The following is a 24,732-nucleotide window of genomic DNA, read 5'->3' as shown; positions in this document are numbered from 1 at the left end:
TTAAACTTTGTTTATAACTCAACCTATGGGGTAGATTGAAATGTAATGTCAAGAGAATTGGGAAATAAAACTACTTTCAAGATCCTTGACCCTAGAGGAAAGAGGAATTGGTAAAAAGTTTGACTAGCCAAAGGACAGTGCTTGCCAGTGTGGGGCTGAGGAAAGAAGAGATGAAGTATTAAACTAAGAAGGCAAAGATATTAAAGGAAATATTTCTTTTTGCCATTAACCAACCTGGAGTTGACCAGTCTGACCTCTCCAACTCTGTATTGTTCGATCTTGGGCAAGGCATACTACTTCTCTGAGCTGCTTTTTTATTTATTATTTATTCAATGGGGAGTACGTAAAAGCATTCCTATGAGACTTACATTTTATGTGAATATTACATTTTTAAGTGTAAAGTGCTTTAATTCTTTTGCTCTATCATTTTCAAATTCCCATCCCCAAACATTCTACTTTCCACCTCCATCATGAAACTCATCTGAATTTTTTATGAATTATTATGCTTGGTATGCAATGCATTGGAATGGTCTCTGTTTAAAAGGTAACCCATCTTCTAAGACTACAGTTGGAAATACAGCTAACTGAGCATGAGAATCTCTTTCTCTACTTCTTTTTTTCTCCTCCTCCTCCTCTTCTTTTTCTTCCTCTTCCTCATCTCCTTTTCCTTCTTCTTCTTCTCCTTCTTCTTCTTTTTCTTCCTTGTTATATAGATTCAGAATATACTAGCCACCAGGAAGGAGCTGCCCAACCAGGCATAAATCACATTTTTCTTTTTAGGATCCTTGACTTTAGGTTGTGCTTTATGCTTAATTCTCTCCACATAAATGTGAGTATAAGAAGTCGCTTCCACAGAGAGAGTTGGTGAATGGATGAAGTTTATTTCCTAGTTTTGATGCAGACAAGTTGGAGGCTGTGATGACTGATATTCACTGTCATCTTGAGCCGACTAAGAATCACCTAGGAGATTAGTAAAGTGTGTCTTTGGGTCTGTCGAGGCATCTGTAGACACAGCCAGATAGTGGAGGCTTTGGTGTAGTGAATGGAGTGATTCCTGATGGATTGCAATATTGGGAGGTATTTTGAGATAGTCCAAAGTAAGGGTGGTCTAGCTGGAAGAAGTAGGTTATTGGAGGCATGTCTCTGGGGGCTATATTTTGTCTTGACCTTTTTATGCATTCATATTTCTCTGCTTTCTTATTACTAAGGAGTGAAACATACTCTCTGCCACGTGTTCTTGCCTCCATATTTCTGCCCAAGCACCAGGGGCAGAGAGACAGTGGATTGAAGCATTTGAAACCAGGAGCCAAAATAAGTTCTTCCTCCCTTAAGTTGTTTCTGTGAGGTGTTTTGTCACAGTGACAAGGAAAGGGGCTGTGACAGAACTGTGTAAAAGACAGAAGTAACCTATACCCCTAACTCACAACCTTGCCCCTAAACACCAACTGATTAGGAAAGCTAATGTTAGATTTGAACAACAAATGTACCTGTACAACATCTGAACTATAAACATCTTAGATTGTTGTTGTAGTGGTGGTAGTAGTAGTAGCAGCAGCAGCAGTAGCAACAGCAGCTATTGTTCTTGTTCAAAAGGACAGGCTGTGTCTCTTTTTAGAGGCAAGATAGAAGCTATACATCACCAATGGGATCTAATTACTAGCAGCCATGAACTGATTAAGGGTTAGACTAAATGGCCTCTGAGGTCTCCTAATGTCCTGATGTTAATAGTACAAATGTCTTGTATTTAATGAATACCTCCTGTGCTCTAGGCCCATTTTTTCAGAGTCCCTCTTTGGACCTTGGACAACTCTATGAGGTGTCACTAACATGCAAAGTGAGACAGAGTTCAAACAACACTGATGGAGATTCCACACCATACCACTTACATTCACATATAATTTCACTGGGGTTTTTGTAGAGATCGGATATCACCATTTTATGGACAGAGCAGATAAAATTAGAGCCATTCAGAAGTTTGTCCATATGGTCACTCCTTCCATTAGTATGCATTTACTCCCTTTTGACTGTGTTGCTAGGTGCTGGACTGGCCACAGGCAATTGAGAGTGAACAAGAGAAACATGGGCCTTGACATGTTAGAACTTATGGCCCACCAGCAGCATCCTGGGGTGCACAAGCTGTCAGAGAGATTGATTCAGCAGACTCTGGATGCCTACATGTTGAGAGCCCTGACTCAGGGCAGATGTTGGCCCAGATGATTTCTGGGGCCCTTTCTTTTCATGAGTGTCAAAATATACAATACAGTTGTTTGAAAGGGGTTGTCAGAAATAATCAGGGGAGACAGAGCAAAGAAATGACAGGAGAAAAGAGCTGGCTAGAGAAATGGCTTTTTCTATACCCAGAACCTGATCTATAGTAATTGTTCAATAAATGTCAGCTATCATCAATTACTATTAAAACAATTTCTGCATTATACAAATACCTTCAAGTGTTTCTGATCCACTGAGCAGCACTGTTTACAGTTCTCAATAAATGCGAAGGGTCATTATTTATTAACTGTCTTCTATTTTCCATGTCATCTTACTCTATATGCCATTTTGCATACTTTTTTCACAGTAATTTTACAAGGTAGTACATCAGTAGGGATAAGTTAGGCTATTTTTCAGCAACAAACCCTCCTCAAACTGAGGTGGGTTATGGAAGCAAAGATTGTTTCTCAGTCATACCGCATATCCATCAGAGGTTGGCTCATGCCCCTCTTCGAAGTTATGAATCCCACTCTGGAACTCAGAGTGACAAGGAATCTACTATGCATATTGAGGCTGTCACTGCAGATGGGAAGGAGGAAATGGTGAAGCACATACTGTTCCCAAAGCTTCTGTCTGGAAATGCCACATGTCACTCTGCTCCCTTTTTTGTTGTAATTTTTAATTTTTGAACAAAGCAACACGGAGCCCTTACCTGAGTTTAGCTAGGATGAGACAATATGATCTTGACATGTCCCAAGAATGATCCAATCAATATCTGTTAGCAATACTAATGACTGCTTCAGGAAGCTGTAATCTGTTATATCCCATTTGTAAAGGAGGCACCCGTGAGTTTTGTGAGGAGGAGACATAGGCAGCTTGTTGGAGGTCAGATCACAGAAAAGAAGGTTCAAATCCCATCTGTTAGGCCTCAATTCATGTTCCCCACTTCTCCATCTGCTCTCTGCCTGCCACCTTCTACCTCCTCAAGGACCATCTGGCACCACCTCTCTCCACAGGTTCCCACACCTTTCCCCCCAGCAGCTCCTTCTTAGTAGCAATACACAACAGCATCTTTGTATTTTAAGTGAACAGAATTCTCCTCTCCAACGTAAGCTGTACGTTCAACAGCTCTTCACCCTGTGTCACCCAAAAACCTTTGGAAAACTATTTACAAGTATTGGTCACTTCAATATCCACCTTTATGGTCTGCTAAACTATCTCTCCTGTATGCAGGCATACTTCAAATTCAAGAATCTCCTCAAAATCTTATTTCCACCTTGATTCTTCAACAGCACAGGACACTGCTGGGCATTCTCTCTGTCTTTACTCCTCCCTCTCTTGGACTCCCTTGGCCACTTCTGATGGCTTTTAATGTAGAGAGAAGCGGTTCCTCTGTTTACTAATCCTCACTCCTTACCCAGGCAGTCATCCAGGTAAGGTCTCAATGTGTATGAGTGACCATGCTTTCTTCAGTTTTGGGATGAAATGTGTTTAAGCTACAAGAATAAGAGACTGGAGGTCAGGCCCTCTAGTTTGACCTCCGGCAGCAATACAGCTGACACTTTGGTCTTTCTCTAGCTTATAACTTATTTTCAACTTGACCAAAACCTAGGTAGAAAATGAATGCCATGTTGTTTGGAGGCACAGGATTATGTTTGGGGATGTTAGAGTTGAGATTTGACCCATACTCAGTAATTTTCATCTTTGTAAACCTGGCCAGATATTACTTCTGATGTGGGATTACAAATATCTACACATGTACACTCAAAAAAATATATAAAGTGCTTTATATATCACAATGCAGAATAAATTAGTACATATAAAATATATAGGGATATTTATAAAATATTCATCATGTGATTGAACTCAGGTTGTCACTTTGTGGAAAGTGTCTTTACTCATTGAGCCATTTCCTGGATTAGATGGTGCTCTTGATGAGTTGTGGGGTGTTTATTTGGCTGGACCAAGGTGCTGGGTAGAGAGTGGCTAGCAATGATACGATGAAGTCAAGAGTGCTCCCTTACAAAAGCTATCACATCAAGCTTATGATTGGGCAATGAGGATGATATCAAGAAGGTTGGGGAGCTTGCTCAGTTAGTGAAGTGTATAAGGACCTGTGACTTCACATAACCATGCAAAACTTTGGCCATGGCAACATGTGCCTTTCATCCCAGCATTGGGGAAGCAGAGACAGGAGGCTCCCCAGAGTTCACTGGCCAGCTAGTCTAATCAAATTTGTGAGCACCAGTTTTAGTGAGAGAACCTACCTCAAAAAAATAAGCAATAGAAAAAGATATCTGATGCTGATATCTGATCTCCATACATAAACACACATGTACACTGGCACACACAGACACAACACACCCATAACATGAACACACATACACATGAACCTATACACACATACCACACATAAACTTACATACACACAGACACACACACACCCCACACATGAACCTACACACACACACACACACACACACACACACTACACTCTCACACACAAAGAAGATAATGCTGGGGGATGGAATGATGCAGAGATGCAGACACATCTCAATGCTTATATTGCATATTTCTTAACTCCTCAACCACGAGCAATAAAGACCGTGGTGGAGGGTCCAGCTGAGGTCTCTGGTTGAGAAGCAGACAGAATCCCCTTAGAAGATAGGAAGGGAATCAGAATCCCATCTGGCAGGGAAACTCCTCCCTGTTCTCTTCATGCTACTTTGTGTAAAGCTCCTGTGAGGGTTAGATGGGCAGCTCTGGGAACACCTTCTGCAGGGAAGTGAGAAGCAGGCGATGATGAGGTTGCCTGAGGTTCCAGAGGATGCAACATTAGGTTTCACTAGACCATAGAGGAAATTCCCTGCTATGGCTAAGGAGTGTCTAATGAATGCTGGAGATGGACCTTCTGGAATCCTGTACTCTTAGGTACAAACGGAGAAGCCATGAATATATTTCTAAGCCTTAGTAAGGTCTCCTCACTTGAAAGGAGATTTACTAACACCCCAAGCCTTACAGGGTTACTATGTGTGGTAGTTAAATGAGTGAGGAGAAGGCCATCCACAAGAGCTGTGGAAGTGCTAACTATCACCCTTGCTTTATACAGAGACTCTGTGTCTGTCCTATGCCAGGCCAGTACCTCTAGAACATACAGCTCAGAGTTTGACTCTGCTTGTTGGTCTCTCTCTAACCTGCAGGGGATCACTGCTTAAAGTGGGTGGAGATTCCAAGGCAAATGGCATTAACATCAGGTTTGAAGGGATAGATGCATGCTTGAAGGGCTGGGTGGTCCATAGAGGAAGAGGTTACCTACAACCCTGGCATCTTTTAATGGGAGTCTTTGAAAAGGAGGCTGCTCTAGAGATGAGCCTTGAGTGTTGAGTATAGTTTGAATAGATCTGTACATAGAGGGTAGGTGCTAGACAGACAGACAGACAGACAGACAGATAAACAGACAGAGGATTCTCAGCACCTTTAGGGAATCTGAAGTGGAGAGCCTCTCACCAAATCCTGACTAATCTCAATCCACCAAACCACCTTGACCCACAGTGCTTTGAAGCCAATTTCTCTGTTGAACTGTTTGTGGGTTCACTTGGAGCCTGTACAAGAAAAGGGAAGGGAAGGGGAGGGGAGGGAAGGGAAGGGAGCAGAGGGGAGGGGAGGGGAGGGGAGGGAAAGGGAAGGGAAGGGAAGGGAAGGGAAGGGAAGGGAAGGGAAGGGAAGGGAAGGGAAGGGAAGGGAAGGGAAGGGAAGGGAAGGAGGGACTCATTAGCGCTTTGGAAGCTCCACTTTAGGTGACTTATCCCACCTAATTAGACTTACATTCTTGTATATACAGTACTGTTGTCTTATTTATCAATGAAGGAGATCACAGCTTGGAGCAGTTAAACAACCCGTCAATGCAATGAACACTCATCCGGTCATTATCTACTGAGTGTCAGAGGCCTGGCTGAGGAGGGAACTCAAGCCGTTTTGGTTTGCAGTAGTAATACCTGTTAGCACATGCACACAAGTGCGCATGCATGCACACTGCTGTTTCTGTCTTGAGGACCAGCTCTTCAAAGGACGATTCTTCATGTAGACCACTCACTATCTGCATTGGCTGCATCTTGCCTTGGACTTCAACCATTGCTCTGTAATCTCCACAATTCCTAGGAACCACAGAGGCTATTCAGTCCATGGCCTAGAATATTTAGAGCATGATCCCAGAGAGGGTAAGTACCTGGCATAAGGTCACACAGTGCCGTAGTGGGAGAGCTGAAATTGGAATCTTCCTTTAGCCTATACTATTGGAAACCACATACTGTAAATTTTGCAAAGAAGTCTCCAAGGATACTTGCAAAATGTCTCAGGAAGGTGAATTAAAATGATTTTCCTTTTCTCTTTTTGCTTTCTGTACTCCAGAAACAGATTGGACTGAACAACTGAGCAGTGGGGGTGGGGGTGGAGGGCAAAGCAAACAGAATGGTTACCCCATGCCCCGACATGTCTGTTGTCTGCAGCGACAGTCACTGCCTGCGAGGCTGGCAGACACAGCTGAGCCTGCTCCTTCACAGGGTCCTCAGACTCCTTCTGGTCTGTGAATAGACCTGTCTTGGCAACAAGAAAATAGGAGAGCCAATGCATGCCTGCCTGGGGAACTTGCCCCTTTCAGTTATCCTTCCTTGTCTGTGGAGGGAGGTGGTGGTATTGGGGTGAGGTTCCCTGTAACAACAGTACACATTCAAAAATCCAAATCAGCAAGCCTGCAGCACTAGCTTAACACCTCACTCAAAGTTCAGAGTCTAGGAAGAGACCTGAGATCAAGTGGGCGGGACCCAGACCTGATAGTTTATAGAGACTGAGTTCCAACCACCCAGCATGGACTTACCCACTCTGAGTCTCACTTAACCTAGAAAGTGTAACCTCCTGGATGCTGCTTTCTGAGTTTAGTCATCCCAGTCAGGAGATTCAATGGCTAATGTCTTATTTGGGTGTTGGTTAAACAATTAGCTCGATACTAAGGATTGCTCCAAGATGAGTGTATTTTGAAAGGGGTTTGTTTGTGAAATGGGGTTTTAAACAGATTTTAATAGACATGTAATGCCCTTGGTGTGAGTATTCAAGAAAGTGTGTTTGTTTGTTTGTTTGTTTGTTTGTGTTTGTTTTTGTTTTTCCCTCCCTGTCCCCAGAGCATGCCATAGATAATAGTTGTTGCTTCTCACATGCTGTGTCCTGGCTGGAGCAAACAGAAAGTAGACTAAGGGGCCACCTGAAGCCCCAGTTAGAGGGTTGGGAAGCGAACAAGCTTTTCATGGGAGGAAAAGTTGTTCCTATCTGCCTGCAGAAAGAAAGAAGTCTAGGATATGCATGGTTCAGTGAGCAGAAAGCAGAATGAATTTTAGACTATCGTTGCATCATCTGGTCACCTTGTATGCTATGTGGAGGCTGCTAGGTCACCTGTAAAAGCTCTGTCCAGATACATACACCTCTCAGCTGTCATCCGTTTCACCCTTGCAGCTTTTGTAGGTGACCCTAGAGGCACAGAGGTTTGCAATTCAGGCTAAAGTTTTAAAGTTCTCATTAAACACATCTCACCCTGAGCACAGTGCCTGCCTAAAGCACACAGTAGACTTTCACTGAGTACACGCAGGAGATGGGATTGCTCATAGAACAATGCCCCACTGCATAATTCAATGATTGTTCTTTGCATGAATGAATGAGCTTACAGGCTACTTGTGAAAACAAGACATAAATCCAACCACGTAAAATGTTTAATAACAATAAAATGTTCAAGTCAGAGTTCGATGCAACAACTCCAGAGACGGTGCAAGCTACCATATGAGTGTCAAATTAATTGCCAGGCCATGATTTTTATAGGAGTTCAGAAAGGTGGAAGAGATCAATTTGTGGGCTTGGTGTCAGAAAGTCTCAGATAGACTCTTGATTATGCACTTAAACACCATGTCCGCGCATTCATCAAATGTTTCCTAAGCCCATATTAGTGCCAGCTAGCTTGCCGGACCCTAACAATGCAGCAATAACAATGTAAGACCCATGGGCTCAGAGAGCTCAGGAGCTAGTGGGAGAAGGCAGTTAGGCAAAGAGACAATATAAACATACTGCTCAATTCTGTGCAGGAAGACCTGGGCCTGGGCCTGGGCTTAGTGAGTGAATGCTCTCAATAGGTATAGCATAGACTGCAGTGTAACCAACCAATGCTTCGGATTTCCATATGAACACATTATAAATAGTTCCTACAATTCAACACCTAGGAGGTCTTGAGAGTGCTCACCTTTTCTTCTCTCTAGTCTCCCCCACCTCTGTATTACCCCCTTTTCTGTTTTTAGTCCGCCAGCAGTCTTCAGGGGCACCGTTCTGTCCAGCTGCTGGTAGCAAACGACGCCAGAAAGCAGAGACTGGCAGTAGCAAGAACAAGTCCCTGGAGCTGCATCGTCACTCTCCCACGCTTACCCCAGTCACTCGAGTTATCTTATCAGTCGTGTGCCCACAGACTCTTGGGCAACAGTGTAATGGCACTGAAGAGTTTCCAGAATGTCAGTATGTCAGTGAGAGAGAATAAAAACCATATTTCTTTGGGGAGGAAGCATATGATTTCTAGTCTCCTCTCTCAAAAAAAAAAAAAAAAAAAAAAAAGGCTAATCTGGGGGACACCTTCACTTCACAGACTTTAGAGCTTAACTCTGTGGTCACAAGCCCTACAGCATCACTATAATGCAGGAAAAGTCACTCGGCCATTGATGCCATAATATGTAAGCAGCAAACGCTGATGGTTTTGGCCTTGGGACATGGCCTCTTAATTTCTGTAGGTCTCCATTTCCATATTTTCAAAGTGGACGTTGTGATTTCTCTCATATGCATCCCATGAGACCAAATGAAAGCAGGAGAGAGATGTGGTGACTAGCTGTCAGATTAAAAAGGGTGGCCCTGGCTGCTTCCAAGATGACTCAATAATGTAACAGCAAAAGCAGAAACCACTGTTGCTTGTGACTTCCAGTGCATCTAGTTTATACTGGCCTACTGGTGTGGCTTGCCCATTTGTGGGCAGCCATCCCATCCTAATGCATACTCTGTAGTAGTGTGCATATGAACAACCACATGTCTCATCCATGAGCAGCACGTATGGGCCCTGACAGATGTGCACCATTCAAGATGAAGGCTCTGCAGAGATGGGAAAGGGTACTCACCAGCCAGAGTCTATAGCACCAATCAGTAAGGAGATAAGTCAGAGATGACATACAGCCCATAGTGGATGCCACCATAGGGGTGGTGACAGATGCCCGTCCTACTAGGGCAGTGGAATTGGATGCTGTTCTCTAGCATATTAGGAAGTACAGCATTTTGAAGATGGAGGATCAATAATGCAGAACAACAGTTAATGAGGGAATGGGTAAATCAAATAAAAATTTTATTATATCAGGCTTTGGTTATAGGGCAGGGTCATAAATAGTGTGACAAATATAGCCATTATCCTCCAGACTTCTCTTGGCCTCTATCAGTAAGCAATTCCAGCCTTCTTTGCTGTTGATCCCTAATAGAGACTCTGAATCCTTCTGTCCTCTGTCAATCAAGTGGGGTACTATCTATCTACTTAATAAATATTGATCAAGTACCTCAAATACACTGGGTCCTGAGGAATCAGGCATGTCCTTGGACCTTGTCATATCAGATGTGGGCTATACCAGCTTTCTGAGTCATGCTGTATCCATGATGGGAATCAGTGTGAGATCCTGAAAAGGGCAAAGGCATCTTGGGAGAAATACCAACGTTTGGGTTTTGACATCAGTGGCTCTTGTTCACTGGTTTTGGACAATACTCATTCTTTTCTTTGGACAAAGGTCACTGGCCTTTAGGGGACCACTTCTTTTCTATGAATGCTGTCTGTCTGCAGGATTGGGCTGGTGACAGGCACAGCCCATCATACTAGCTTTTACCCTGGGCTATGACATTTAGGCATGTGACCTAACTTAAAAGAAGCAGAAGTTTAAAACTTCTTGAGATAGATAGATAGATACTAACTCTTCTTTGAAGTGATGTAAGTCTAGAATGCTCTGTAGCCTTGACCTATTCTCTCTTTATAGCAAATCAGCTTTAAGCTGTTGAAAGAGAACAGAGAGGGCCAGAAATAGGCAAACACAGAGGAAAGATCAGAAAAGATGAGCAGGGCAGAGAGAGAGAGATGTGAGAGGAAGAATAAAGAAAGGAAGGGAGAAAGGATGAGGCAAAGAGAGGGAGGAGGACTGGAGGGAGAATGAGAGAGAGAGAGAGAGAGAGAGAGAGAGAGAGAGAGAGAGAGAGAGAGAGAGAGAATATGACATCATTAGAGTTGGTGGACATCCAAGATGGCTTCACCTTGAACTTCTGCCAAGTGACGGGAGCCCATAAATTCCCTTTGGCTTGAGCTGAAGATCTGACCTCTTTCAGGAGATGGGTGGGGTATGAGCAGCTCTGGAGTAAGAAGCAACTGTATTTTTACAGACAGCACAAGAAAAAAGCAAACAGGCTTCTGAGCAAGAATGCTATATGCGGCTGTAATTATGGTGCCATTTCATGCTTCCCATCCCCGTTGTCTTTGTGCTAATAAACACTTTGAAGGGGACTGAATGTGGATCTAGCCACATTTTCCTGTGTCAATCTGAAGTGTGCTCAGGGTAGTTCTGTCCTCTCTTGTCTTTGAGTTCTCCCAGAGGACTTTTTACTCCCATGTTTTCTCCCTAGCCACTAACTGCAAAATTCACAATTTTTTTTCCAGGATAATTTTGGTCTTCACGAGTCGTTTCATTTGCATTATCATGCTTGGTTCCCAGGGCATCTGAGGTGACACTAAGGCTAGGGTGGTCATATGGCCAGATGGAGGTTCAGGGAGGTCTTGCCTCTGGGAAGATCTGAGTGATAGTCTCACAGCAGGGAGGTGACAAAGTAGAAGGCACACTGCTTTTGGAGTGGGCCCAGATTGAGTCCTGTTGCTTTTACTTCCTGTCTGTCTTTGATCAGTCACTCTGAGTTTTAATTTCCCAATTTGTCAGATGGGGGACTGTAGATCTGTTCCTTCCAGGATAGGTAGTGATAGAAAATAATGGACTCTGTAGGTTGTGAGATGATGTCCCCAGTCTGGAATTGAGTTTGACTGAGTGTTGGGCAGAAGTGTGTCAGGTCCAGCTCATACCTATTCTCCACATATCCAGTATATTGGTGCTTGGAGTCAGCAAGAACATGAGTACCAAGAAATTAACAGATACAGAGGTCGTGGATTTTATTTTCCTCTAGAGAGCCAGGTGTTGCTAACCAGCATACTCAAGATGGTGGGGGTTAGAAGGAAAGGCATAGCAAAGCCTACTGATTGCTCTATCTTGACATTCTCATAGCATCATCTCTAGTTCCCAGACTCAGGAGCAGATGCTATCTTATGGATGAGATTATTAAAACTTAGGTTTTAATTTGTCAAGAACACAGAGTTATTGAAGAAACAGAGATGTGATGTCTGATTCCTGCCAAGCATCCCAGATAATCCAAAGATGCATCCATGTGTCCCTTAGCATTAGAGCTTTTTGTTTTGTTTCATTTTGTGGGATCAGATGTGGGAACTAGGGCCTTACACATGCTACATAGACACTCAACTACTGAGCTATGTCCTCACCCAATTCTTCAGTCTTTAAAACATGAAAGCAGAGTTCACTGTGTACCCTGATCGTCTTTCAATTTATCAGCCTCTTGCCTTAGTCTCTTGGGTAGTCGAGATTACAGCCTCAAGTCCCACACCCAGCAGGACCAGTTCTTCTCACTGACAGCACTGCAGTGGTAATGCAGAAGTCAGTTCCTAAGACCATGTGGCCTTTAAGATCTCTTTTGAATTTACACAGCTCAAGCTTGAAGCTTGAAGGCAGTTGGAGAGGAGTAAAATTCATTAAGTCAGTTCAAGGGAAGGAATTGGCTATTTTAAAAATCTAAGTTCTGGGTCTTCATTGTATTAAAGTCCTTTGGGTTCTAGAAGTCAACAACACCAGCAGGGCTAAGGACATCTGAAGCATACAGATCTGAGAGGGAGGGAATCAAATCCCAGCTCTACTGCTTCTCCTAACAGGGTTGGGCTCCTTTAACCCTCACAGGTCACACTATCCAATCTTGCTTGTTTTAACCTCAGAGGCTTTGGTGCCGTGTTGCAAGGGATCCCGTGGCTTTTGGAAGCTGCTTCGGTGAGACATGTAAGGGATTGATCAGGTTTCTCAGCTAAGAGAACCTTTCCTGTTGCTAAGCAAGAACAGGCTATCTGTTTACTTTCCCTGCCATCTCTGGCTTTACAAACCCCCACCCCACCTCCAAACCCCCTTTTCCTTTCTATTTTTACAGCTTGAGAGCTTCGTAGGATGGTGCCGTGTATGCTTCAAGCTGGATGAGGCTGGCAGACAGGAAAACATCAAAAGGATCGAAACAAAATGAAAATCTGTTTTCTGCTTGAGAAGATGGCAGCCAGGTTCAGGGACCAGCACTATGAATGCATCACCACACATCTGAAAGAGGCATTTCGAGTTTTTGGTTCTGAACAGGACAACTCTAGGAAAGGCAGTCCCTAGAGGGGATAAAGGGCCTGTGGGGTGCTTGGGCTTCTGGAAGACCCAAAGTAAAGAGATCTGATGGAATTAACAGTCACTTAGTCCCTGAGCACACCTTCCTTGTATCATTTCATCAATACCATACCGTAAGTCATGAGACTATGTTATCATTCATCTCTTCTGGTTGAGGAAAGGATTATTCAGAGAGTGGGTTGGGACGGCAGTTTGGGGGCCCCCAAACTGCTCACCAGTAGCCTTTACTCCCAATCCCTTGTTGGATGAAGGAAAGTTGATGTGGTTTGTGATTATGGAAGCCAGGAGATGGTGAGGGACTTTTATCCAGCACTGTAGGAGCTGCTTCTTCTTCTTCTTCTTCTTCTTCTTCTTCTTCTTCTTCTTCTTCTTCTTCTTCTTCTTCTTCTTCTTCTTCTTCTTCTTCTTCTTCTTCTTTTTCTTCTTCTTCTTCTTCTTCTTCTTCTTCTTCTTCTTCTTGGTTTTTTTGAGACAGGGTTTCTCTGTGTAGCCCTGGCTGTCCTGGAACTCACTCTGTAGATCAGGCTAGCCTCGAACTCAGAAATCCGCCTGCCTCTGCCTCCCGAGTGCTGGGATTAAAGGTGTGCGCCACCACCGCCCGGCCACTGTAGGAGCTTCTTACTGATTCTTCTTCCAGTGGCTTCTGCTCAAGCTCCCTCCAATCTACTCTCTGCATAGTAGCCAGAGTGAACTTTTACAAATCAACCCCATAGGCCATGCTGCAACACTCATATCCCTAACTCTGGTGAAGAATCTACCTCTCACCCTCTGTGGAGGCGAGCCTCCCTATCAGATCTCCCACTCTGTATCATGCCACTGAGTCATTATCCTTGCTGCTCCCAGCTACAGATGTATCCCCCCTCCACCTTAGATGCTCTCAACTCATTCCTGCATGAGGCATTTGCTCTGCTGCTTCTTCCACCCTGGAGATGAGATGAGGTCCTAATCACTTAGGACTTGGGTTAATGGTTATGACCCAAGCAGGTCCCTACCCCAGTGTTCCAGTTGTTGTTGTTATTGTGATAAAACACTGACCAAAACCAACTTGGGGGTGTTACTTCATCTTATAGGTTACAGTCCATCATCGAGGGAAGTCAGAGCAGGGACCTGGAGGTAGGAATTGAATGGAAGCACAGACCATAAAGGGACTCTGCTTACCTGCTTGCTCTCCATGGCTTGTTCACCTTACTTCTTAAACACCCCCCAAGACACCTGCCCAGAGGTAGCACCACTGACAGCCTGGCCTCTCCCACAGTAACCATCAATCAAGAATGTGCCCCCAAAGACACACCCACAGGCCCATATGCTGGAAGCAGCATCTCAGTCTGAGGGTCTCTCTTCCCAGGTGACTCAAGTTTGTGCCAAGTTGACAATAACCAAGTAACATCTCCAGTCACTCCATATTGCCTGCCGCCATCTATTTTAATCTTGATGATTGATACCACTCAAAAATTCTTCTTGATTTACTTATTTTCTGTGTCTTCACTGCAGAGAAAAGTCCAAGCCAAGCTGTACTCTACTCTATAAGATAGAGGTTACCATAGCACAGAGGTAAGCTCATGGCACATATTTACTGAGTTGTTGAGGGAAGGCAGGCTTGCATTGGAAGAAGGAAGAAATTAAGCTTTGTTTAGGGAGCTCCACTCTGTTTATCTCATTCTATTCTCACTATAACCTCACAGGAAGGCTCATCTGATTCCCATTTTATTGATGAAACAACAGGGACTCAATGCTTTGGTGCAGCAGCCTCTCCCAGTGCCCACAAGCCTGCTCCTGAGGCGGCATACAGAAACCACGTGCAGTCAGAAGGGCGCCTCTGTAGCAGTAAGATCCTGTGTGGAGACACTCCCTGAGAAGTGACAGTTGGGAGTGAGTTTCCATAATAAATCGCTGTTGCTAGCCCTAAAGCCCAGACAATTTGGCGAGAGCAGACACAGACTGCCTAAGGAGAACGCTGCGGGGAGACCAGTGATGGTTACAGGCGATGCTGTGGTTGTTTAGGAGGGAGTGGCGAGTGGGTGCTGAGGCTCCCTCGTTCCTTAGCAGAGCTCACATTGTGGCCAGGTCCAGCCAAGCCAGTCTTGCGGGTGCCTGTATCCTGAGTTAGGTGGCGAAATGCTGAGGGGCTCTCCTATTCGGGGGAATGCGGTAGTGATGTATAAGGTATGAAAGATGTGGCCTGCAGAGAGCCGGCACTATCTCTACTGCTGCTGCTGCTGCCACCGCTGCCGCTGCCGCCGCCACTACTGCTGCCAGTAGAGCTGCGGGGAGTGAGCCTCCCTTCTTCCAGATACCCAGCTCCGTTGCATCTCCCTCTCCCTGGCCCGGCACCGACCTCCCCGCCCCAGGGAACAAAAGCAGAGTCCAGTCGCCCTGTTCTGCAGCCAGAGGATGATGAGTCTAAAGGGCTGAGCAGAGTGTGGTCTTCAGCGGCTGGAAGGTAGGAGAGGGTGTTGTACCCGGCGGCCACGGCGTGGGAAGCTAGGGTGGGCGCGCCGGAGCAAGGGTGGCCTCAGGCGTCCATCCGTCGGAGGGGCGCCTTTGGACCCTGCAGGGTGGTGGTCTGCAGCGCCGCGGCCGCAATGCCCACTGCGGGCCAGGAGGCGCGTTCCCGCAGCCACGAGGGAGCCCCCGAGTGGGGACTGGAGATGGAGGAAAGAAAAGTCTGAAGCCCAAAGCCGAGCTGTGGTGGTTGCGGAAGGGCAGTCCGCAGCTCTTGGACTTGGTGGCGCGTTTCTCCGCGCGGAACGGCCAGGCAGCGGCCGCAGTGTGCGCAAAGTTTTGGGTAGCGCGCAAAGGCGCAGGCGAGGGCCGCGCACAGAGGTGCAAGTTGTGGCCAGAGAGCTAGGGCGACCCTCAGGACCACCAGAGGGGTTTGCCTAAGAAGGGGACAGGTGGATTCTGCTCCCCTCCAGCACAGAAAGACTGGGTGGAAGTGGCATCGTTTTAACCCTTTGGTCCCCGGGGAAAACAACTTCATCTGTGTTGGAGCCTGCTGGACTCTGGCAGCTTTGAGGCTCCTGTGGGCGTGCGCAATTCCCTGTTCCTGTCGCGTTTTCGGTTCATTTCTAGCCTCTTCGGTTTAGCTAGCCTGGGGTCTTTCCCTAGGTCTGTATTTTTTTACCCCTTGGACCATTGCATACATGTTTCCCTATCTCCTCGCTAGATTGACTCTTGGATGCTGCTTTGAAATATGAAATGATTAATCAATTAGGTTAGTGGCCAATTAGGCATAACCCTGTAGGAAAATAATTACGTCGGGCTCTCGGCTTCCACTGGTGATGAGGCGGGAATCAAGCCCAGGTGCGGGGGCTGTTCCCAAAAGATAGGACTGATGGGAGGGGGGTGCGTTTTGGCGTTCTGGAATTTAAAATTAAGAAGATTCAAATGTGTGACGGTGACCACCAAGGTGGTGGTGGTGGACCGAGGAGTGTGTGTGTGTGTGTGTGTGTGTGTGTGTGTGTGTGTGTTTCAGTTTTTGCTGAGAAAATTAACCCTTGGCAGCCTAGTCTGGGTAGACTTTGCAGGCAGTATGGTATATCCAACCGCTTGGAGGAAAGGTGTGTCCCCTTGCATGCCTGACCTCTTACACACACACACACACACACACACACACACACACACACACACACACGCCTCCAAGGGGCTCCCTCTGCTAATCTCTGTACCTTGTAGTAGCTTTGCTGCGCTTCGGGAGGCTGAGTTTAGGGGACTGCATCTTAGTTTCATGTAGGAAGAATCGCATCATTGCAGACAGGGCTTTCTGTACACTGCTTAGCAAAACGCATATCTCCCCCGATTGTGCTAAATAAAGCCGTTATTAAATGGGAGAAAAAGGGAGACAATCTGTTTCCAGGGTTGGGAAGTTCTGCTGAAAAAATAAAGCCTCGCTTTTTTTTTATTTTTTTTTAAACCACTGGTGGGGTTTGGCACTGCAGTATTACAATACAGCCATATTAAAAAGGTCTTCAGAGCTTAGAGCCCTCCGCCGCTGCAGGCTCCGCTTCTATACACTTCCATGATCAGCAGCTCCTTTGCAGGGTGCATGCAGTGGATTCCAAAGGCAATGTGTGTGCTTTTTAACCCCTTTATGTGTCAAGCTTAAGCTGCTTCTGTCTGTTTAGACACCTGGATATAAGGTAGTAGAATCCTATTCAGAAGGAAAAAACCTGGAGGTGTTTCCTCAGACAGACAAGATTTTGCAACAGGTCCTATGTTTGAGGCTTCCAGTAATGGATCCCTTTGGCGTTCAGTGTTAGGGCTCCGTTCTCAAGCGGCGATGCGATGACGATGACGGTTGGACCCAGAGGTCTTGGCAGCGCCTGCAGTGCTGACAGTAGCTGGTTCTAAATTTTATGGCTCCCCCTTACCCCACCCCGCCTTGCTGTGTGAGATGGGAGGAGTAGCTGGGCAGTACACTGTGACAGCAGGGCTACCTCCTTCCCAGTGCAGAGAGGGGGCTGGCTGGGGCTGGCTGGGGCTGGCTGGGGCTGGCTGGGGCTGGCTGGGGCTGGCTGGGGCTGGCTGGGGCTGGCTGGGGCTGGCTGGGGCTGGCTGGGGCTGGCTGGGGCTGGCTGGGGCTGGCTGGGGCTAGGAGACTTAGCAATTGGGAACTGGTCAGCTAGAAGAGTGCCTAGTGAAACTGGTATCCAGGGGCAACTGCTGGCCATAAGATACCCGTACTTTCTTAAAAATGAGTGACTACCCTTCAGTGCTTGCTGTTTGTCAAGATTCCCCCCCAACCCCCTCGGAAGTTGGGCTCAGCCAGTTGCTTTGCACTGACATTTGTTGTAGATTCTGTCGCTAGCCAAGACCTTGTTCTTTTTTCTAAGATTGACTGTTTTCTTTTATAGTAGGAAGAGCTATGGGATGAAAATGAGGAGAAAGGAAAAGAAAGATGCAAAGCAGTGGGGGTGGGGTGGCAAAGGTGAGAAAAGAAGAGACAGAGAGCTCAAGATTTCAGATATAGCCAGAGAGTGGGAAAAAGAAAAGAGGTGGGGGAGAGAAGGGGACAGGGGGACAGAGATAGAAAACAGTAACATCAGCACCAAGAGAGCAGTGCTTGTATGAAGCAGGTCTTGTCCTGTAATCTGACTTGAAAGAAAACCGTGAGAGAAGACCTCAAGCTGCACAGGAGTTGTTCCAGAGAAACTCGGAATACACTATTGATAGGATCTGACAGTTACTAAATAAGTGTGGCCCTTGACTCCATCTCTCCTCCTTGTCTGGGGTTTCCTATTGGTATAGTGGGGGCTAGACCTGATGTGTTTGCAGGGCAATGTTGCCATGCCTTGTAGAGAGCTAACTTTTGATTGAATCAATCCAGGCTGAGCATCTAATGATACGAAGGAGGTGTCTGTTTGGGGATCCTTCTTCCTTGGAATGGACCACTTGTTTTACTTTGTAAGTGTATTATTTATTGAGCCTTGGGGAAATAAAGTGGGGGACTGTGAGGTAATGGGAAGTGAGTCAGTGGTTTCTCTTCATCAGCCTCCGACTCCCCACGCAGTTATCTTTTGAGCTTCCCAGCTCATCTTCTGGCCTCTGGAACAGGCCCATCTGCAGCTGGTATGATCTTTCTAAAAGATGCCTTTGATCACGTTTCTTCCCAGATCAAAACCATAAAGGGCACCCTACTGCCTAGAGCATATTATTTAAATTCCTGACCACAGACATCAAGGCCTTTCACTGTCTGGCCTCCTCCCTCCCTCCCAGGGTTCCATGCATGTATTTCAACACATATACGCTCGCATATTGCACTCAGTACTGCACATACCCATGTGCACAGAATCACACATAAACATGCATACAGTAAAGCTTACATAAACACACATCCTGACATACACACATGGTCGCACATACTGTCATACGCATATGCACATATTGCATTAATCCCACATATCCACCCAAGCTATACTTAAGGTATTATATACACTCTTGTATATATGCATAATCAAGATATGCACAAATATACACATAGTATATTAGTCACAAATGTATATGTATGCTTACAAACATAGGCACATGCACATATAAAAGTAGCATCACAACCCTTCACATACATACACAAAGTCTATTTAATCCCATAAACCATGTGTACTCAGCACCAAACCCCCATTCACTCCCTCTAGACATACCAACACAGAGATCTGTATGCATCCCTTTGGCTCATGCACTCAGTTGTATTGCACTTCTTACATACTTACACATGTCACACTTGTATCCATGTGTTTCTGCATATGCATTCGTATTCTATCGGCACTCCACGTGTACCTTGTACCTTTGCTACTTTACCCATTTCAAATCCACATCACTGATCTTCGGTCTAGTGAGCTGAACTCACCTCTCGAGATCCATCTTATAAGACAAATTACCCAAAGACCCCTTTCTTGTGTGAAGTTCCTGTTCCCTCTCTTCTTGTCACATACAGCTTTTGAAGTGGGTGTCAGGAGTTCCCAGGGTCTGTATCTTCTAACACACTGTACGTTCCTGCAAAGAAAGGGACAGTTCATTTTCCTCATTCATCCCAGGGCATACCATAACAGCACAGACATATGATTGCAATTTAATGACCACTTCATTTAGTTTGTTCTAATGTCACAAGGGATCTAATGTCCCTGCCCTTGATATTATCTCAGTGTTTCTTATTCCTACTCCTCTCATGTTTTCTTTTTTGGAAAAAGTATTAATCTGTAACCTTCTTGCTGTTCTGGAATTCAGTACATGGGCCTAAGCTGACCTCAAACTCATAGCATTCTCCCTACTTCTGCCTCCTGAGTGCTGGGTTTATGAGAGGGAATAATGTGTCACACACACACACACACACACACACACACACACACACACACACAAAATTTATTATGTATATATTTTTATTATTATAAATATCACATATATGTGTGTGTATATGTATATATACATTACTGTTTAAGATACATGTAACAATCCCTCCCTTGCCTGTTTAAATGACCTATCCTCCATGTTGAAAATGTACTACTAAACATATATGCTGCTGCTTGGACTTTCTGTTTTATTTTCCTAACTAGGACATATCTGGGGATCATGGCGTACAGGCATACATGTGCTCCTTAAGGCAGAAGACACTCATGTGGGTGGTGCCTACCAACTGTGGAAGGCATGAAAACTACAAACCACTGGAACCATTTTAATCAATGAGACAATAATATGAATTGTGATTAGTTTACAAGTTACATTAGATAGTCTCATTAAGTACACTGTGTGACAGGCTCACAATCCTCACTCTTATACAAGAGGAACGATGGACTTCACAAGGCTCTGTCAATTGGCCAAGTCAGAAAGGGACAGGATAGTACAGTCTGAGTTGAAACTCAGATCTTCATTTTATTGTCTACATTCTTTCTAATTTGCTCTCTATAGATCTGAGGGCACCAGATATAAGCATTATAATTTAGTTTCATGCACCCATAATCTGCCCAGAGCACACAAGTTTATGGTTCCCTTAGCCCATGTCTTCAGGTACATTTTCAGTGAGCTGTGGTGGTGGTTTGGATAACAATGACTCCATAGACTCATATATTGAATACTTGATCTCTAATTGGTAGAACTATTTGGGAAGGATTAGGAAGTGTACCTAGTTAGAAGAGGTGTGTCACTGGACATAGGCTCTGAGGTTTCAAAATTCCTTGTGAGCTTTCTCTGCAAGGTGCTTGTGGATCAGGATGTAAGCTCTCAGCTACTTTTTCAGTACCACGCCTGCCTGCCTGCTGCCATTCTTGTCACTATCATGGACTTGCCCTCTGAGACTATAACCTCCAGTAAACTCCTTCATTTATAAGTTGCCTTGGCCATTGTATCTCTTTACCGCAATACGAAAGTATCTAAAACAGGTGACATTTCTTTTTATAAAAATAAAACAATGTATGTATAACAAATAAGCATGCTTTAGTCAAGTCCCTAGAGATAGGAGGAGACAGAGCCCAGGTATTTGAGCCCATGAGTCATTGTGTGTTGTTGCATGCAAGAGCTGTCCCAGAGAGGAGGAGTGGGGTACCTTCTGCTTTCACTTGACTGCAGTGACCTCATGGTGTGCATGAAGGATGGCTGTAAGGATTTCTCCTGGAAATTCCTGGCACTCATGTCTGGAGACTGAAGCACTAGAAGGGTCAACATTTTCTGGGACAATTTCATTAAGAGAGCCTGTGTCCTCTAGTTTAACTCAACTGCATTTTGAGGTCTTTGAGTAAGAACCATATGGCTTGAGACTTTGGTGAATAGCTGTGGATGTGACTTCAGGTCATAAGGGACCATGGAAATTTATGAATTAGGATACTTTGTCAGAGAGGCAGTGGGTGCTGGAAGCCCCCAGAGCTTGAAACTGATAGCCTCATTTGTCTTATGGGTAGAGTATTACTCTATAGTTCCACTTACTGACAGCTTCCTGTAAGTCAGACTTGGCTGAATGTGCATCTTACGTCTCTCATTCTATCCTCATATCAATCCTGTGAATAGTGTTAAGGTCTTCACTTTATCCTTAGTTAAACAGTGCCAGCCTGGCAATGATGAAGTCTTTCTGAGATTTTTGAATGAATAGAAAAGTAGCTAAGTATCAGAGACATTGAGCACCTTGTCCTAGATCATACAGCTGGCTCATGGAAGAGCCTGCATCTGGACTCAAGCCATTTTGGCCCAGGAGACTGTGATCTTCTCACTATGCTGAGCTGCCTCTGGATTGCTCATCCTAACTACATGGCACATGGAGTTCAGCCTTGCAGAGCCTTCTGCCCAAGTGCTCCATTTAAGAGGAGACATTTATTATCTGCAAGGCTCTGCTTTCTAGACTTCAGATGTGCTACCTGGTTCATCTTACATTTCTGTATGGGAGGAACATGAGATACCGACTAGTGGAGCAGGGATTTAAACACAAGTAGCCTGTGCTCCTCACGGCTCAGTTGTATGAGATTCTGGGAGCCATGTAAGATCCCAGTTTCTTAGCTACTACCTTCACCTTCATCATCACCATCATCATCCACCACCTCCATCCTTATTATCACCACCAGCACCACCTAGTCCATCACCACTGCAGCAGCAGCTGCAGCATAGTTATAGTTGATGGTTTCACAGCAGCTGTCTCTACTGAGTGTGTTTTATCTTTTACTTATGACTATTTTTCATACTATCCCATCATACTCAAAACAACCTCATATTTTCCTACTAAGAAACAGAGTCTCTATGAGATTCTAGAAGGCTGTGAGCCTCGCGCCTACTGAAACTAGGATTGGGATTGGGACTCCTTAGGTTTGGTGTTAGCATTTGTTCTCAGTTCCTTTCTCTAGTTTTTTTTCCAAGGGTCCTTGTTGCTGCCCTTAACATGCATGTCCAGCAAAGCATGAAAGCATGAACATGTCATTGTATTTTTTCTATTATCTCAATGCTCAGTGGGACCACTGTCTAAAAAGCTGCGTTTTACTGACCTGAATTTTTCCTACTGTCTTTTCCTTCTATTGAGCTGTCAGGTATATGAAGCGCTGCCTGATGTTTTGTTTATCTCTCTCAATTCCTTAGAAATGTAATAATAGCATTGCCTGCCGTGTATTCTAATAGAGTGACGATGGGAATAGGTAAATTGGGTCCCTTGTGATTTGAAGCCTGGGTTAAATCGAAAGACACCTTGTGGCAGAGAGAAGAGTGTTTCTCAGGTTGGCATAGCTACTAAGGACCATGGTGTGTCACTTTTTGGTTTTGAGCAAGGAAGTGGTATTGTTAGTGATGCTCAGGATCTTTTCAGATTGGCAACAGTGCAAGAGTACTTAGTATCAAGTGTTGACAGTCCTCCAACTGCCACGCTGCAACAAACAGGTGACCTGGTGACATCAGACAACCTTTGAATTCACCTGGCAAAGCACATGTGGTTTCTATCTCAGAAGGGGGAGGCAGAACTAAACAAGTGCAAATACTAAATAAGGAATTCATTTGTATTCACAGGCTTTTAATAAATAAAAGCATTTTTTTTCCTGAAATGAGTTCTGAGCCACAGGTCTTAAGACTTCTTGTTTAGTTAACATGCAAAATGCAGCAGCTTCTTGTTTCAAAAATGACCTTTTTTCCTCCTTTCTTTTTTCTTGAGCTTAGATCTTTTGGTGACATTTTCTCCAAGCAAATATTTACAGGCAAGTCGGAAACTGACAGGAAGGAGGGTTTAACATGAAAATGTTACCAAACTGAAGTTTACATCTGAGTGTAACACATGGTGTCACCATGGACAGAGTCCTAAGCACTCAAAATATTTGTCCATTTGTGGAGCCAGCTAAAAGCCAGGCTCTTTTCATTTGTCAATGTTAAGTAAAGATCATCTTGTAAATGCATTATGGTGACCATTTCTATTCTCCGGCTTCTGGATCTATTACAGACATGAACTTCAGCTATTCACTTGAGTCTTTGAACTTTCTGCTGTATCTAAGCTGGAGCACCTTGAGTGATCCCTGATTTCTTTATCCCTGATACTCTTACTTACACATTTTTTTCCTGCCCAGAACCCTTGCTTTCACTTGGCCTGCTCTCTTACATGTGAGCATTTACATGTGAGGTTAGCTACCTTGGCCTGCAGGACCAATGTTGATCACCACTGATGTGGGCAGTTTTGTTTCTTTATCATTTTATAACATATAAGTGATAGAAATCAGTTATAAAATGGGCTATGGAAAAATAAGGCGCTAATAAATTCACTCAAATTTCAGTTTTTTTATTTTAACCATCAATTTGTGACTCTTACATGTTTATATTAACATGTATGTGCATTTGCACTTAAATAATATTTGTTGGTATATTTAATTTTATGTTATTTTATCTCAGACATCTACTTTCTAACAGATTTTTGATTGTTTACAAATTAACTTAGTGACCTAAATGTTTTCTTCTGTTATCATCTTTACATATGTGTATTCAAACACATACAAACACACACACACACACACACACACACACACACAAAGAGAGAGAGAGAGAGAGTATAGATATACTGCTGTTGTTAATGATTATATAATTTTTAATAGAATGAATATGACACATATATTTCAACCATTTTCCTAGTGACAGGAACTTAATTTTGTTCACAGATTTTTACAAACAATGCTACAACTGCCAGCCTTGTGCAGTGACTGTTTCTGCTGATACTCTAACTTGTATGAGCAGATCCCTAAAGGTAATTTTTCTCAGGGGAAGGATAGGCCTCTTTTAAAGCCTAGTTCATGGCACCATGTTACTTTCTAAGGAACGCATGAATTCACATTTCCCATCACGCGTGCAAAGTGACCTTTCTCCCACTTGCTGACAGCATGTGTGATGAACCTTGCAGGTAAGAGGTGTTGCATTGCTACCCTGCTTTGTGTTTTCTAGGTGTTTGATGGGCAGGAACATCTTTTCACATTCATTATGAGATTGGCTTTACTAATTCATCATCTTTGCCCAACGTTCCTTCAGGTGGTGTGTCTCATTTCATTAGAGCACCTTTTATTTGGTGGATGGTGATTTTTCTTTTCATTTATCAATATCACATATATCTTTCTCCCACATAGAGGTGTGATCCAAGTTGTAATGATCTCTGTGTTTGTGTCTAAACTAGAGGGGGAGTTTCCTGACAGTAGCAATGACTACACCCACATTCAGGGTATGCATTTTATCTCTGTCATTACCTCTGGCAAGGCTTGAAAAAGTAGAGATAGAAAACCCACGACTATAAATACTGACCACACGTGGGCTACTCAAATATATATTCAACTAACAATGATCTGTGTGAAATGATTTATGTACACGGTGTCACATGGACTGAGATATTTCAAATAAGCAAAGTTTCAAGATGACTAATGTTCTGAAAATACTTATAAATGAATTACTTCCATGCTTTCCAAAATAGAATGATTCAGAAATATCGTGGTGAACATCCGTTATTACGCTGAGCTAT

At 44.3% G+C, this 24,732-nt stretch overlaps 1 protein-coding gene across 1 annotated transcript in view; it reads left to right on the top strand.

Annotated features, from left to right (window-relative positions):
* Positions 1-14,959: 14,959 nt before the first annotated feature.
* The window catches only part of Dab1 (DAB adaptor protein 1), a 1,102,742-nt gene continuing 1,092,969 nt past the window's right edge, over positions 14,960-24,732 (top strand). The window contains exon 1 of the mRNA XM_076934558.1: positions 14,960-15,234. The gene's annotated coding sequence lies outside the window, so the exon portion shown is untranslated. The remainder of the gene's footprint in view (positions 15,235-24,732) is intronic.

Source organism: Arvicanthis niloticus, chromosome 5 (genome assembly GCF_011762505.2).
Source record: "Arvicanthis niloticus isolate mArvNil1 chromosome 5, mArvNil1.pat.X, whole genome shotgun sequence".
Taxonomy (NCBI): Eukaryota; Metazoa; Chordata; class Mammalia; order Rodentia; family Muridae; genus Arvicanthis; species Arvicanthis niloticus.
The sequence above is the reverse complement of the archived record's forward strand: the minus strand, read 5'-3'. Positions and strand labels throughout refer to the sequence as shown.